Raw genomic sequence first — 17,388 nt, 5'->3', positions numbered from 1 at the left:
CGTAATAAGCTTTGATTCTGCATTTGTGTTTTTGAAGTATTTTAATACTGCTATAGAAGCGGTTTTAAAAAAAACATCTCGGAAAGAGAAGGAACTATTCATTACTATGGTATGCCTAAAAGGACCTTTTAGGTTGTACGTGTAGTGAATAAACCATGAGTATAGCGACAACCCTTTTCAGCCAGCAACGCAGGCTGAAAAGGCAGCATCCACAGTTCTTACTTTCCCAAGTAAGAACTGTGGATTTGTGAAAAAATCAGATGGATTACGCTTTCAGCCTATATCGCCAGTGAATGTGATTGCGATTGGTTAAAGTGATTTATTCACACACATAAAAGGCTAGAGCCATCAAAAATCGACCTTGGTGCGATTAAAATTAGTGTTGCTTTTTAGCAAAACGGATGTCGGGTCATATACTATATGTAAGGGCTCATTCAGCTCTATGATTTGTAATAATCCATTGACGTGGGAAAAATACCTTAAAAGGTATTTTTACTTTGAACGCATCTTTAATTTTGACGGTTCTAGCATGAGAGTAAATCAGTTAGACTGATCACACTCGGGTAACTTTGTCATAGTCAACATGGTGCACGATGGAGAACATGTTGGAGGTAACAGCCTATTTATGTTTCTCAACACACACTCCTCTTATTGCTTCCATAGTTGTTAACTATATTTACGGACCTATGATCATCGCCATCTTTTATATACACTGAGTGAGCATTCACCTCGATGGCAGTGGATGCTACAAGTAAATAGCTAGCCCATATGTCCCAGGCACAGCCTGAAAATACATGACTGCGCTGTAAAACGCACCATTGGAAATCTTAATGACTCTTCAATGTTTGCTAAGGAAAGTTTAGTTTTCTTAATATGCCAGAAAACATTATAGAAAGTTTGAAGTGTAGGTCATTGGTTTGCTGACTGCTGGTGTTCTAAAGGGTACAGGAAGTACTGCCGAAACAGGAAGTGGGGGCAATGAGTTTGTCTACAAATAGCAACTTGTTCATGGCCTTGAATGAATTGACTGACAAGGGAAGCAGAGTGACGGGCAAATGCTGTCGCTCTGTGAATTATTGATCTATTTTAGGTAAAGGGCAGTTTTAGGTAAAGGAGAATACACACAGCATAGTTCACATTCTTTTCAGCAACATTGCATCAGTCTTTCAGGAAACCCCCTGAGTCTGCTATAAACCCAAGTTATTGCAATGTTATATGGTAAAAGCAGGAAGCAGAGCTACTTGCTGTGTGTGTGTCTCTTGTTCTCTATCTCACACACACACACACACACACACACACACACACACACACACACACACACACACACACACACACAGAGGAACCGGAAACCCCAAGATTACATATCAAGCACTCTCACCACTGACATTCATCAGATTTCCCTTTCCTGCTGGAAAATATGTACTGTTTGCTTATCTGTGTCGTACGACACAGTTGTTCCTAATGTGATTTTGTGACCGGGCCTCAAAGGGTATATGAGGTGTTCACATGTGTTGTTGTAGGCCTGGTCACCAGAGCAGCGCCTGAACGCCACCCTCTCTTCGTGACACCTTGTTGGGAAAACATTGGTCTAGCCTGGTGTGCAGGTCTTGAAGAACCAGTCTAACAATTGTCTCAATGTTATATTTGACAACAACACATTTGAATCAATGATATACCGGACCCATCATGCGTCTTTATACTCATCTTGTCTATGTATAAAGAAAAGTAGGCTCACAATTGTCAACTGGAGTACTATGCTTCTTCAACTAAAGTATTATGCTATCACAACTGAAGAAGTACGCTACAGCAACTGGGGCATTATCTTATATCAACTCGATTATTCTATATCAACTGTAGCATCCTTTATCAACCAGAGTATGTTATAGCATCTTGAGTGGTACACTGTGTTATATCAACTGGCATATAAAATATCAACTGGGGTATGCTTTAGCATCTTGAGTGGTACACTACGCTATATAAACTGGAGTATGCTATATCTAGAGTGGTATGTTATATAAACTGGAGTATGCTATAGCATCTGGAGTAGTATGCTATAACTATAGCAGGCTTTAGCAACTGAAGTATGCCACATCACCCAAGTGAGGTTTGTTCATCCACAACCACATACAGCATGCAGGTATACTGTGCGTGCATTGTGGGATTGTGCCAGTTCACAACACTAAATGGACCCTGCCCATGATTAGCATCTTTGATCCATTCTGTAATGTCACAAATCTTCATGCAGATGATATCATTTACTTTGCAAACCGAATGCATATCATGTTTGCCAATTCTCAACTTGCAATCCCAGCAATATGATACAATACTTTGCACGCACAGGCCTCGTTACTGTGCTGAGGAGTCGATGAAGCAGTGTTCAAGGCAACAGACTTGACTGGGAGACATTTTAAAAGGCTTGTAAATAATTGACGGCACAGACACAAAAATCATTATGCAACCAAACAGCAGAATGTTTTCCGTTATTTTCCCCTCTAGTTATTGAGGTAGTTGGGGGAAAATAGCGAATGGCAAAGTGTGGTCTGAGACCGTGGTGCCTCTCACTCACAGATTTCCACCAGGCTCACGCGGGACCCCTTACCACCATTCTGTTTGGCCTTCTAAAAAGGGTAACGGTGATCTCTCATTGAAATCTGATCCTGTACATGGTCCATCAGGTATCATATGTGATCAGTATTTCCAAACAACCACCGGCACTCCGACCAAAACAACAGATACAACGTCCTCTCCTCGATCGAGAGAGAGATACACCTCTGACATTTACTTTGTGGTTTGCGCTCGACAAATCTTACACATGCAAGCTTTGGGACAGTGCTCGCTTTCTCTCTGTGACGGGTAGCTGAGCCAGCAGTCAGCGGTCGGGGAACAAGAAATCATACTGAGGCTACTGGCTGAACTAGATTCTTTGCTGACGTGCCGCGTGACTTGACGGGCAGACTCCTTAGCCAACTGGCTGTCAGCGTTATCATCACCTTCGGAGTCCCCCTACTCCCCGACCGCACAGGGCACAGGAAGTAACAGAGGCCCCGGGGGGAGGCTGAAGTTGAAAAGGACGCCGTGTACTTCAGGCGAAATTGAGACACATCAACAAAGCCTCACCCCCCCCGTGTCGTCATTCCAGGAGCTCTGGGTTGTGAGGGAGGGTTATTCCATTTGTACCTTTATTTTTGTTGCCTTTCAACGTTACTCCCTCGACTTGCAGAAGGTGACAGACTGCATTGGGGAGCCTAACTGCGCCTCACATGGGACCTTTAGGTGCAGTGCAGACCGGCCTTGGCTGCTCCTCTCGTGACAGATGGAGTGGCTATGTGTGTGCGCCCTCCCCGGGCTGGGCCCTAGCTTGGCTGCTGGACCTGATCAAGCTCAGCCTCGTCATCCCGTACCAAACTGCAAGCGGTGAACACAGCGGGGTCAGCGAGGGCAGCGGTATCAGTGCTTGGCCACAGATTAGCAGGGTTACCGCCAAAGTCCCGATCCTGATCAACCCCCCAGGAATCCCGTTGCAAAAGGCTCCTTGACCGTAAACTGCAGCCATATCCCGTTCTTTGGCGTCCCATTCCGAAATCTGCATTACGTTGTTGACTATACTGCTGGAGAAGGGGTTAAGTTACCGCGTGAGTGCAATTGTGTGCTTTTATGTCTGTATAAAGCATACATTACATAATGTATATGTCATATATATGCTTCCAATTAAATCAAACTCAATTCAAGACCGCACAGCAACAGCTGTCGCAATTTCGTTTTACGTCAGCTCAGTAAACAGGAGGCCGTGACGTATATCTCAGGCGTGGGATTCACACAACGCACGTCACGCCTCCCTCACTTAGTATCGGATGAGAACAAAGCACGCTGTAAAGGATACACTGCTCCTGGTGGGAGCCCGAGCCGTCTTCTATTGCAACATGTGCTCGCTTACGAGCGACATGCTCGCCCAGTCGGAGTGCGTGGCCATGACCCCTCTGCTCTTTTAGTATGAGGGGGAGGAGTCGTGTATCCACAAGACTCCTCCCCCCCGTCGAGTCGCTCTTCCGATTCCAATCACTCCACTTCGACGCATTAAGAAGCACACGCTGTCCAGATCTGAGGTCCTGCATGGCGTCTTCCTCTGCAGACTTTGTTCAGCTACAAATCTTTCTCTTTCCATCTTTATGCCTGGGCGGGCTACAGTTTAATTCCATTTTAATGTAACACTAATCAATGAGAATCTAACTGAATATGGATTGTGCATTAATGCAAAAAAATATAACAATTAACCGTCTTTAAGGTGCATGTAATGCTCAGATTAATTAGCATAAGAGACACATCTCTCTGAATGAGCAAACGGGGGTTATTTAGGGACGGTGGAATTTCTAGCTTCCTTGAGGATATATTGGTGCCAACGGCATTGGCCTCTAACATATCTGTGGTTTATTATGAGAACAACGACACCCTCTGAGAGGCAAGTTGTGCGCAGGAGTCTTCTAAAGCAAATGCTAAATCGACGAGGAGCAGAAAAACAACACAAAACAAAAACCCAACATAACAAAGAGGCCTTTGTCTGTGTTACTGTGGTATTGTGGAAGCAGTCAGGATTTCCACCACAAAAACTGCCTGTTCCCTCCTCTGCCAAGCCTGTGAACTGTGTCTGGCTTTCTATATGCGGATGTCAATTACATGTGGTCCAGATTCACTTCTAGAACGATGTCAACCATCAACAGTCAACATGACTGAGTACAGGCAAGTAGGAAAGGTGAAAGAGAAAAACACAACTTATCTATGAAGACTATATCGTGCTATATAATCCAATAAGCGCAATTAGTAACAACTACAAACTATTTATTTCGGGTCAAGTCTTAGGTGCAAGGACGCTGTGCATGCGCAGCACAAGTTTAAATAATCACGTGTTTTTAGACTCCAAATCAATGTTGGTCTAAGACTATGCTAGAAATCAATCAACAATCCACAACTATCAGACTAGGGTGAATACGACTGGTGTTTACCATTTTCAACATTTAGGCAATACAAGTTGTTCAAGATGGTTCACCCCACCCATTTTATTAGGCTGCAGCTGCTATTCAGCCCTACTTGAAAAATAACAGGTAATGTAATGCCAGAAATGTGATTATAAAGAACATGCATTGAAAACACAACCACATGTTTTTGTCAACATTATCCAAAGTCCAGCACTAACTAAAATCACCTATGTCCATTGTCTATTGAAAGGTTGAAACAAAGGTGTGCCCTGGTGGTCTTGCCCTGGCGGTCTTGTGTATGGAAGAAACACACAGTGAAACCTTTGTGAAAGCCTGGCTGAGACTTGGGCCTTCTATGGCAGTCGACCAACAAATGTGTCAACAAACAGTTTAGTCGACCCAGTGCATCCTTTTTGGACAAGAGCTACAAGGCTATCCCAGCCACCAGTACCCTTTAACCAAAAGCTACTTGGCTATCCCTTAACCAAAAGCTACCTGGCTATCCCACCCACCAGTACCCCTTAGCAAAAAGTTACCAGGCTATCCCTCAACCAAAAGCTACCTGGCTATCCCAGCCACGAATACCCATTAACCTAAAGCTCCCTGGCTATCCCAGCCACCATTACCCCTCAACTAAAAGCTACCTGGCTCCGAAAAGTTAAGCGTATTGTTTATTCTATCCATGCTAGTATGCAATACTGATTGAGGAATACACAATTTTGTTTCATATGCCTCCAGCAACAGGATTTGTCACAATCAATATGAAGGCCAAAGAAAGTGAAACACCCTTTACACCCAGATTTGAGCTTCTCTGCCATAAGCTTTATATATCGATTCAAGAGACTACCCTATGGCCTACTCACCACAGCGCTACGCTTGTTTTCACCAGCACCACCACGTTGTTAAGTCGGGGCCTTTTTCCAGAGACTCAGCGGCACCTGTAGTTAAGAGAGAGAAATGAGATGGTCACTGGTGAGAAAAATTCAGAGATGCTGTCGCAGACTTTAAATAAGTAAAGCCCTAGTCAACGTCTACCACAATATATTGAATAAATGGAGCTGAAAGAACAACCCCATCTCTGGTGAACATGAGTTACTGCACCTACTGCCCCTTAATGGTCGAAATGTAATTTGCAATAATATTTGTTGCGGGAGATATCCATCAATTGGCCTGGGCAATTGGGCAAATGGGAAATCGTCCTTACAATAACCTGCATGAATGCCATCCCAATGATTGGATTCCAGCGATTGGTAAGTTTTCCGGGGACAGATATTTTAGATTTTGTGATATTTTTCAATATATGCTGGAAGGTGGTTGGGGTGGTTTTTGAAAATCATAGTCTCTATTTACAATAATAAATTGGCATTTCCAGCTTCAAAGTATAAAGCAACAGGTTAATCGTATCCAGAACTTGGTATCATGTAGGGCTGTCAACACATATTTTAAATTTGATTACATAAAAGCTATCAAAAACATTAGATTCAGAAAATGTATATTCCATTGTGAAAAAACAAAACATGTAGCTCTACTCTACGGCTGTCTGGCCCAGTGAACTGAATGCACTGCAAGACAGACATGATGAGTCATATGTCCCTTTCATTGATTGATACTGAAATGTAGGAAAAGCTTAAACAAGCAAAGACTTCAACAAAAAAACATGTTGCATTGATGCCAGAGAGATCACAACCCCACCTCGTCCACAGAGAGAGTGATTTGCACTCCAAGCATTCTAAAAAAAACCTGGCTTGGAAATAGGCCTTCTTCAGATTTTAGTCAGTACAAACTAGGGATGCAAAACAAATAAAGAATTAGAATCTAATATATCGCCCTCATCTCTGTGAGAACCTGAGACTCATTTTATGGGCACTTTTTTATTGACTTTATTGATTGTCAGATAGTTTCTACTCATTCGCACCTCGAAAGTCACAGATTGAATCTGTAGTTGAAGCATTCCATCTGTGTTACACGCACATCAGAGCTCGACTGGTCACACAGGTTAGGAACTGCTTTTACCATAGTAGAGTTAGGACTACACTCTTCGAAACAGCGATTGCAATGCAGAATTTCCATCCATTGCAGAAAATGTTTAATGTGACTACGCTCACAAACAATATCAATTCAAAGTCTTAAGTTTCCAGATCAAAATAACGCAATGGAAGAAGGAATGTCATTTCAAAAGGTGCGCTGAGCACCAAGAAAAACATGACAATTACCTTAGATAGTTCAACATTGGAAGTGTGAACATTCTCTCCTTGAACATCCTATTATGTTCAAAAGAAAGTTGAGGGTAAACACAAACAGAACCCTTGTATGATACGTTTGCCTTTATAACTACACATTTCCAACATCCATCATGTTGTCCTTTTGGTTTTCTCCACTGTCTGAGCAGGTTTGTAGCCAATTTTAGGGCAGTATCGATAGCTCCACCCATACAGCACAGTTGGTATGCTGGGTAACCTTTTTATTGTAAAAAACATCTATTTTAGAAGAACTGTATAACTGTTTCCACTGGTTCAGCCTACGAGACAGGCTCTCACACAGAGCCACATCAGGGCAGGGCAGTGTAGCGTTAAAGCTGCCATAAATAGCTGTTATGCAACCGCTAGTTATAACAACAGTTATAACACATTACTTACAATTCTTGTAAGGAGCTCATGTTGTAAGGCTATCAATTAATCAACCGTCAGCATTTTAAAGAGTTGAAGTTAACTATAGTGATAAAAACGTAATGATGCTGCTCGATTTTCAAAAGGCAAGTGAAGCTTAAGAAAGGGCTAATGGTCACTTATGCAGACTGGAACTTCAGATTGTCTTAATATAAAGGAAAAACGTATAAAAATTTGGATTTGGTTCAAAATCTTTATTCAATCAGGGTCACTGCCCTAGCTCAAACCTCAAGGCAGCAGCATCGAGAGCTAAGAAAGGTCTTACCATGACTACCGTGACTGTTGCTCATTGAGCAACAGTCACGGTTCACATCAATAATGGTTCACATCATAAGAAACAGAGGCTTTTAATTTTAGTAAGGATAGAGTTAATGAGTATTGACTCGAGGAGTAATTGTCAGCTCAACATAATTGGTAACAAGTACGGATATGCATCTCTCCTTTCAAGCACAATTCGATACGCATTTCGATACATGGGCTTCGGTAGGATACCTAAATTTTACTTTAAGTTTGAAACAATATGGTGCGATGCAAAATGTGATTTGGTTTGATGCGAATGGATGCGATTCCATACACTTATATTTGTTAGATTCAGGGATTCAGAACCTTTTTACTACTACCCTCTTTCCTACTTTCCGAAACCGTGTACTGTACATATTGTAATGTAACGTCATGTAAACAAATATATAAAGGTTTACTATATAAATAAAATCCAGCAATCTAAAAAGCACTCAACCTTTACTGATACACTTAGCGAGTAAGCCTACTACCATCCGATAGAAATGTAATTCACTTCGTATACTCAGGAAGTCTATGAGACCTTTTAAAATATGCGTGTCAAAATGGATCCTCAAATATCTCTTATTATTTCAGCTTATTTCAGCAATGTCCTTGCGACCCCAAATGCTCCACTGAGAAAGGCACTGTCAAAAGACAAGTCGAGTTATGAACTATGTGTAACCGGTTGACTGCATGATATACTGTTGAAAAAAGTTATGTTTCAGATCTGCCTTTTGTAACTGTACTTCATAGAAAAGGCCTTCACTTCTGGAACGTGGAGGTTCCGGCTCATTTCGTAGAAGCGCAGATGATTTGTAGATCAGTTGCTGGCTGCGTCCCAGCTGACCAGTTAGTCACAGAGCAGTGATGAGATACTCTTTGGAAGAAGGAGGACATTTTAGAAACTAGAAAAAGAAAATAAATGTTTCAGGAATAGGTGATTCAAAACGTTCTAATCAATTGTCACTGTTAGATATAGATCGGTTAGGGTCCAATGCCATCATGTTTACACCATAAAAGTAGGTTAATCCGACCAATCTAAACTGGATAATGGCTGTGACGTGATTACACTGCCTAACTGGCCTTGTTGTGCATGTAAATGTAGTCAATTAACACATTTTCCCTTTGTGTCATATGTTGTTAAGATAAAACCAATTCCAAAGCAGCATGAATATTATTGTGTGAATTAAGTCGTTGGAACAAAATCTCGCAAAGTGGCGCTAACCAATGACTTCATCAAATTAACTATCACAACAACATGATAGTAATGGATGTGGATATAGCGGTTATCCATGGGAAAGGGCCTAAAGGAGAACCACTCGTCTCACCAGTTAACAAGTAGTGCGATATATTGGACACTCACTGATCTACGACTCTACCAGAGCTAGTCAGAACATTAGTGCCTCTGAGAAACACAGGGCTTGAGCACATCTCATAGACCAAGCAGCCGTAGTGATCCGAGCCTTTCGTTGGCGTGTATTATCTTAACACAAACCAAATGAGTCAAATGCAATTGAGACAGGCTCCCAGCCCAGGTCATGTGCCTTGCATTGTGCAAGGAGAGAAAAAACAAAAAAAACAGTCAGAAAACAACTGAACTGGTGTATCCATCTCATTTTCCACTGTCAAGTCTTCCCCGCTGACTCTAATTTTCCTCAACCCCTCCCCCATGCATTGGCACACACACACACACACACACACACACACACACACACACACACACACACACGTCTCTGCATCCAAGTAATCCAGGGAAACTATCTCTCCTGCTGCCTCCCTGTTCACCCTTCTCTACCATTTTCCCTTCATTTCCCTTGCTCATTTTACACTGACACAGTCTCACACAAACACACACACCCTTCCCCACTATTTTCCTGTTCAACCTCTCACCCTTTAAACTCCTGGGGCCATACAACAGGCTCACAGAATACGGGGGGGGGGATAACTGTTACATGGGATAACGTGGACAAGCCGAACCGTTGGAAGCAGTTCAGGGTCACAGAGGGGGACTGCTGAAGGAAGCCAACCTAGGGAGCCTCTGGGCTACACCCCACAAATAGTGGTGTTGGGGCGCATGAATTACTCTAAACTATTACGCCACAAGCCGCATTCATTGCAAGCGTTCAACCCAATTAATGAGACTACAAGCTCCATGCTGCCAAGGGTCATGCTTCAGATCGCCGGAGGCAGTTGTGTGTAACAGAGATAGGTGGTGGGGCAATGCAACCTGAGGAACAAGTTGCCATAGACTTCTACTTGAAAATGCTGAATTCTTTTTATCCTTTTCTTCAGAGAGCACACTTAGTCCTTGCCCTAAATTTTTCAGGATTTTCGTATCAATAGAAAAGACTATACGTTTTACCGATCACGCCACAAGAAGCTGTGGGCCATTTCAACTGTTATGTAAAAACATAGTATTGTAATATAGAGGCAATCGATATTACACAGTGAAAGACAGCAGCAAAACCATGGTTGGTTACAAAGGCCGAAAAGGCCGGCAATAAAAAATGATCAAACCAAGCCAATTGCTAGTGCATCATGTGTATAGTGTCAAACACCCACATGCCAGATACAGAGAGGGTGAGACCAATGGCACCAATTGGTTTGGTGCAACACAAAGGCCTGATGCATAGTTTTACTATCCCTGCACTGCTGCAGGCTAATGCTGAACGGGGTGACCAAAACAATAGCCAGCTACTCAGGAATTAGACAGACTGAGCTGTAGAATATTTGGTATTCACGCTCAGCAGTTGATACTACCTTGTTTGTAGATAAGCTTGGATAAAAAGCGGAGCCATTTGAAGTCTTTGATATCAAAGCAAAGTGTTATCCAATGCACTTGAGCATATCAGTCCAAACACTAATGCCAAGTGAGGAAGTAATAAAACAAAACACTAAGATAGCAATAATAAACATGAATACATAGAGACGGAACTCTGTTTCATATGTAGAGTGGTATACAATGTTCAATAGCGATGTGTAAGCTTTGTATTAGAGTTATCTTACTTCACTTTGAGAATAGTAGTAAGACATCTCTTCATCAATGTGCATGAGAAGAAATGCATGGACTATTTTTGGCTCTGGGTTTTAGCTCACACTATCAATAATCCTCAACACTGTGGCGCAGCACAGAGATCCCATGACATAGTAGAAGCAACACTAACCCAACCCAGCCCCAGCACACCCTCTGGTCTCGCTGCAAAAAGAGGCCGCTGCCAGTATGGGGTGGGCCTTAAACATTGTTCATATCATTTAAAGAGAACCTTTTTTAAAAGGGGAGATTTGGGTCGCTTTTATCGACACCGGCGCACACACAAGCACAGCCGGAATGTGTGCGAGCTGAACATCGAAAGGCAGCCTATCTGGAGCTGTGGATGATTTGTTTACATAAGTGGCTTAGACGGACCTGTTTGGAGCGTGGTCGAGGGGGATTATGGTCAAAACATAAAACATTTTTCGTAGAAATTCCTTGTAGTAGTGTGGCTTGCAAGAATGCAATTAATGCATGCAGTGTGTCTACCCAGGCTGGGGAGGAATGCTGCAGTGCTCTCGAGGCTAGTAAAGATCAAAGCATGGTGGGGGGAGGGGAAAGCCAAGGCTGCACCATTCTTTCACTGGGACGAACTTGACCCCTGCTGGTCCCGGCCCACACATCACGTGGCTGCGGTTGTCAGTTAATGCCAACTCAGGTCTCTGGATCCTAGACTGAATCCGTCTGCATGTATAAACAGAAACCAAAAACTAAAAGAGAGGCCTGGTCGTTGATTGAGCTTCTTTGTACTATTTTTGAAAGCAGGTTTAGGAAGGTTCTGTTATGTTACGAGGTAATTTGCTGATGGTATTATGATATATAATAATGAAATAAAAATGAAATATTGCTTGAGTATCCAATTAAGATTCATTAAAGGAATTGAAATATGCACCATTTTAAGGGACAATGCTCATTACATAACTGAGTGTATAAAACAACGGCCGTCTTGACTGGTAGCCTTACTTCCTCTCCACCATTACTCGACGGTGCTCGCTGTGGAACAGGCCCCCACCCCCTGCCTTCCGCTGGCCAGAGATGTAACCAGAGATTGGACAAGTGTGAAGCAGTGACCGATGAGCTACCGTGGCAAAAAAGGTTGGGAGGGAGTAGGGAAACTGTGTCAAAGGAGTCCGCTAGCTGTCAGACAGAGCATGTAACTGATTAGACAAAGTGCTAGCCCAGCACTACGGGGCCAAAGGTACGGCGCACAGTGTCAAAAAGCCAAACCCAAAATCCTATGTGCGCCTGTTTCTCAGATGAGGCCAAAGTTCTAGGGGGTGATAGGCCATGGATGAACTACACAGAATTGGTTTGAAATTGAGGGTTACAGTTATAACACTCATCTTCCGAAACAGCACCCAAATTATTCTCTACCGCATACGTTAACCACTATAGTACATCCCCCCTTCAGCAACCACTCCATTTTCTGCCTCAGACATTTCCTTCCCAGAGGGCCCACACTTGCAGGAGCGTGGCTACGTCAGGCCCACTGACTCATTCACATACGGAATTTCAATAGGACTCCACTCGCCTGGCCTTTCCCTCCTCTGCTTGTGAACACCGCCTCCGTCCTCTCACATCCCTTCCCCCACGCGTCCAATCCCACAGCACTGGCGAGCACCGCTTACATAACTGTAATAGCCCGCATTTCTCGCTCAGTCTCTCACTGATTTAATAAGGCCCGATGATCGATGTGTTTTGTGTAGATAACTTTACCCTGCTATCTTATCAGTGACTGGCCGTTTTCTGGTGTCTGCACGCTCCATGTTCAATATACTAGGTGGGAAGGAAAGACTATAGAAACAGAGAAATACTATGAGAACTTTGTATTTCTCAGATCTAATTAAGTGTCTCATAATTTGACTATGTACCATGACAACACCAGTGAGGGTTTCCAAGCAAAACCAGCACCATTTCAAGCACTGGGGATAAACTTTGTGACACTGGTGTATTGCCTTTAGGATAAACATGCAAGGAGGCTTTAGTGAAACACAATTGGTGTTGTATTTAGATGTTAGACTTCTGCAGATAACATGAGATTTTTAACGGAGAATGGAGCGTTTGGAGCTGTGTTGAAAAAATTGGACACAAATTTAAGTCAAAAAGCTGCAGAAATAACATGACAACCTCCACCGGAAAACCGATTTCCCTAAAAAGCATTAGAAACGCCTAACTAAGATCCGGTAACATATTCGAGATTCACTCCAAAATCCCAATTCCTACCATTAACAAGCACTGGAATTTCAATTTTCGTGGCAACTAATATGCAACAGTCACGGAGAATGGAGCGTTAGGAGCTGTGATGGAGCGTTAGGAGCTGTGAGGAGCTATCAGCTTCTCTATTCTCCAAATGAGATGATAGACATTTTTGCCTTCACAATTGTACAACCATGCTCTACCAAATTGCTAATGCATACAAGCAGCCTCTCAGTTTAAGTTCACCAAGGTGAGTTATCAGCAGGCTTTGCCCAAACACATCAAGCAAATCTTTCTTATCAACGAAAGCTTTGTGTGGCTCTATATTTTAGTTTTCTTTCGCTCAGAGCACCAACTTTAACATACTTACAGATAATGATGTATTTGAACAACGGAAACTGCCACCGACTGATGCACTCCTGCTATAGTGTGCACCAGTGCACTAGATCTTCGCAATAATCTAAACATAATCTTTAAACCAATGAATATCTTGGCAAAGTCTGTTTGCTAGTGGGTTTGTTGTTGGTTGTTGCCTAGCATTAACATGAATCAGTTGGAGCCATCGTTACGTAGTATCTTTACTGACACTTTTAGATAGGGCATTCCCCAAGAGAGGAAGCTCCTACAACAAGAGGTAGCTGGGAGGGGTGTCCAATAGGACCGACCAGGAAAGATTTGAAACGAAACAGGCCAGGTTTCTCAACATTTTGTATCTGTGAGCTTCTATATAAAAATACGGCCGCAAGTAAACATGAATAAAACCAAGCTTGCTAAAACCCACGTCTGTGCTCCAGCAGTGAGCTGATGATTCTTCCTAATACCCATAAAATCACGTAGTCTCCATAAACTGATTATCCCTAAAAAAAACATATTACACGTGTCTATGCATATCCCAAGTTCTGTTTAGCCCTATTGTGCATAAATTGTGAAATATTTTCTATTGTTCAATTTAAGGGATTGACTGATTGACTGAACAGATACGATTACAAGGGGTTTGAGAGGCAGCAGTATGTCCAGGATTACTAGCTTGCTTGCTAAGCTAAACTGTTTTCAATAATTATATAGCATTCACTTATATTATACCATTACTGGCGGGACAACATATATACACATTTCTAATGTTTTGCAGAGCCAATAACATTGCTTGCTGTAGGACTGCATGAGACTGGCACTCCATATTGGAGGTAAACTGAGCGACCTGGACAGCTGGAGGATGACAGCCACTTAAAATACGCAGTTCCGTGCCACATTACTACAAACACGATGAGCTGGGAAACATTTACTCACAAAGACTTCAAACGCCCTTCCACAAGCCCTAGTGCAAAGCATGGTGGACTGGAGGATGTTTTTGATATGCACGCTCTTTATTGACAATGCCTAGGGATAATACTAATAATGCTTTGATGGATAGAATGTTTTGCCCATTATCAATTTCAACTTCTTAAAATGTCACCAGGTTGATATTTTATTCTACCATGAGAGAAACGAGCAGTGCACACATCCCTAGTAGGCATGATGACCTAGATTAAAATGGCATCTGTAAAAGCAACGCAAAACAGCCTTGCTCTGAAGTGCATCCAACTAGCAGTTGGTGACTATTTAAAATATACTGGGGAACTTTGCCAGAAATAACAGACATAACACAAAAAGTATGAATGGACAAAAGGAATACATGCATCCTGCTATGTTGTATATTGAGAACCTAGAGGCACTTAAAATGTACATCACAACAACCATGATATCAGTTTCCTTGATGGCTTGTGTGAATGTAAGGCCACAGCTAGAAAGGCTACTTACCGACATCTACTTACCAAGTCCTTTTACTAGAAAATATAATTTGTGTAAAATCCTTTAAAATATCTAAAATCATATATCTTAAAAGTAAAATCAAGTTTTCGTAAGTATTCATTAAAGTCTTTCTGTTGCAATAATCCATTATAATTCTTCTCTGTGAGTAGTCCAGAAAACATGTCAAACAAGTAACTACACACATGTGACGCTGGACTGTGTACGATGGATTTGTTTAAGTTTACAAGTTACTTTCAAGATTATAGATTGTCAATTTTAGATGTGGTGATAAACATGAGGTTATGCTCGAAGAGATACTGCAGTTTGATTAGGTTTGAAATAATTAGGTCAGTGTCAAAGTTGGAAATTCTTAAATTGGACGTACACCTAGAAAATATCTTACAATCTGGGTATACAATTGGAAAGGGGTGGGTGGAGGGAAGGGTTAAGGGTGTTTACAAAAGCCATGCACGTCCAGCTGGTGTATTTAGTATCTCCCGACTAGAACATTATGTCAATGAGTTGATTTACAAGGTTGGCAAGTGAGTCGTCCGTGCACGCGCGCTCGTGTGATTGCTGACTGCCCCTCCCCCACGACCATGGATTTGAAACGACAGTTGCATGGCACACTTGTAAGCTTTGATTCATGTTGTGATACACGAGTATTTAATTTAGCTACATTTTGATGGCAAGTCAATCACCACGGAAAATTGTCAAAGACAGAAGAAATAGCTCAAATAAACATCCAAGTTACCAGATTGTTTTACTAATATTTCAGGGGATATGTTGTCCCTAGCATGTCATGGGTTACAGTTGAACTTATCATACAGGTATGATTTATTTGAAATATTATTTTTATATATCCGTTTGTCAACTAACAAAAAAGTTTTGAAAAAGAACACGCTCGCAAACACACATACTAACTGCCACGCGCATACAGGCATCCACGCACTGTGCGCGCGCACTCGCGCGCTGAGGTTGCCCATCCCCCACCACAAGAGAAAACATCAAAATAAACGTCCAAAACAGCCAATCAGCCGGCCTACATTATCAATATGAAGTAATCTGTAATTACTGTAACAGGTAGTACTATTTATAATCGCGATAACAATGTAAAAATATAGATAAACACTTACCGGAGGTTCCAAATCACACAAGGGCTGCCTTCTCTTGTGTGCTCCTAATATGGAATCTCCTCCACCGTTGTTTTCCACCAGTAAATTTAACCTCAAAAATACGTTATAATGGCCCGCTGACACCGCGATGTACTGCGTTAACTCCCAAGTTAACACTCTGTTTTGAAAACGCCGGCCTATAATTGAGTAAATCCCGTTAAAATGGAAGTAGATGCACAGTTGGGATAGATTGTAAGGTTGCTCACTAGTAGAGAAAGAGCCAAACGGTTCACTAGCAGCCAACGGCTTCAGACTGAAACACAGAGGAGCTGACCCGCCAGGCGAAAATGAGGTAGGCCTGGGCAATTCTCGCTGCAGCTCTCATAGCTAAGGGAAAGACACTAGTCACATAAACATCAAATGGGTGTCGCAGTATGAAAAAAGAGAACGGCTCTGGTAGACTGTATCGCTTGAAAAAACTGCCCACATTGTTATTATTGCTCACATTTAAATTATATTTATTGCAATTCTGCATTTTCCATTGATTCTCCATCGATATTTTGTAAATACGTTTTATTGTTGCATGTTTTATGGCAACAGCAAACAAAGCAGAGTAGTGGTGCCAGGTGTGTGTGTGTGTGTGTGTGTGTGTGTGTGTGTGTGTGTGTGTGTGTGTGTTATATCTGTACTAATTGCAATTGATTCACTTTTACAAATTTTGTCATGGTGTCTCTCACTCAAATACCTTTAGCTACTACTATTTTGCCTAATTTTTTGCGTAATTTCGAAATTTTACTGTTTTGTTTTTTGGGGGATTTGCTTTCATTATTATTTCTCATTATCTTCTCATAATGAGGCTCAACTTCAGGCATTATTTTTTTTTAAATTGTTCACAATCAAATCACAATACCTTCCCTCATTAAAAAGGACCACAAAGAAGAATCTTATGTTACATTGCTTTGATGAATACACGATAATTTCGAAACCATCACTATCTGTATTGTGATTTTGTGAAAGCAATACAATTTATATTGTGAATATATTGTAAATATTCTGAATCTGTTACAAAAAAGGAAAACTAGATTGTTTTATTCCTACAGGATATAATTCTCCAGAATAATTGCTTCTACAATCTTAAATTCCTCCAAACGGGCAGGAATTACATACCAACCAATCATAACTCTGTTGAGGCCTGCTCCGATTTGAAAGTAAGCAGATGGCTGTGACATAACATCCTCCTGGACTCCCAGCACCAATGAAATCCTGATTTACTTAATCCCGCCCACATGTTGTCCCGCCCTCTTCTACTGTTTTATGACTGGGAGAGCCGCTCTGCATTGCCT

At 41.9% G+C, this 17,388-nt stretch overlaps 1 protein-coding gene across 1 annotated transcript in view; it reads right to left on the bottom strand.

Annotated features, from left to right (window-relative positions):
* The window catches only part of tbl1xr1a (TBL1X/Y related 1a), a 30,436-nt gene extending 14,109 nt beyond the window's left edge, over positions 1-16,327 (bottom strand). Inside the window, exons 1-2 of the mRNA XM_079739695.1 lie at positions 16,067-16,327; positions 5,834-5,908 (exon numbers count right to left, since the gene is read on the bottom strand). The gene's annotated coding sequence lies outside the window, so the exon portion shown is untranslated. The remainder of the gene's footprint in view (positions 1-5,833; positions 5,909-16,066) is intronic.
* Positions 16,328-17,388: the final 1,061 nt, after the last annotated feature.

This window comes from Pollachius pollachius, assembly GCF_949987615.1.
Source record: "Pollachius pollachius genome assembly, chromosome: 7".
NCBI lineage: Eukaryota > Metazoa > Chordata > Actinopteri > Gadiformes > Gadidae > Pollachius > Pollachius pollachius.
The sequence above is the reverse complement of the archived record's forward strand: the minus strand, read 5'-3'. Positions and strand labels throughout refer to the sequence as shown.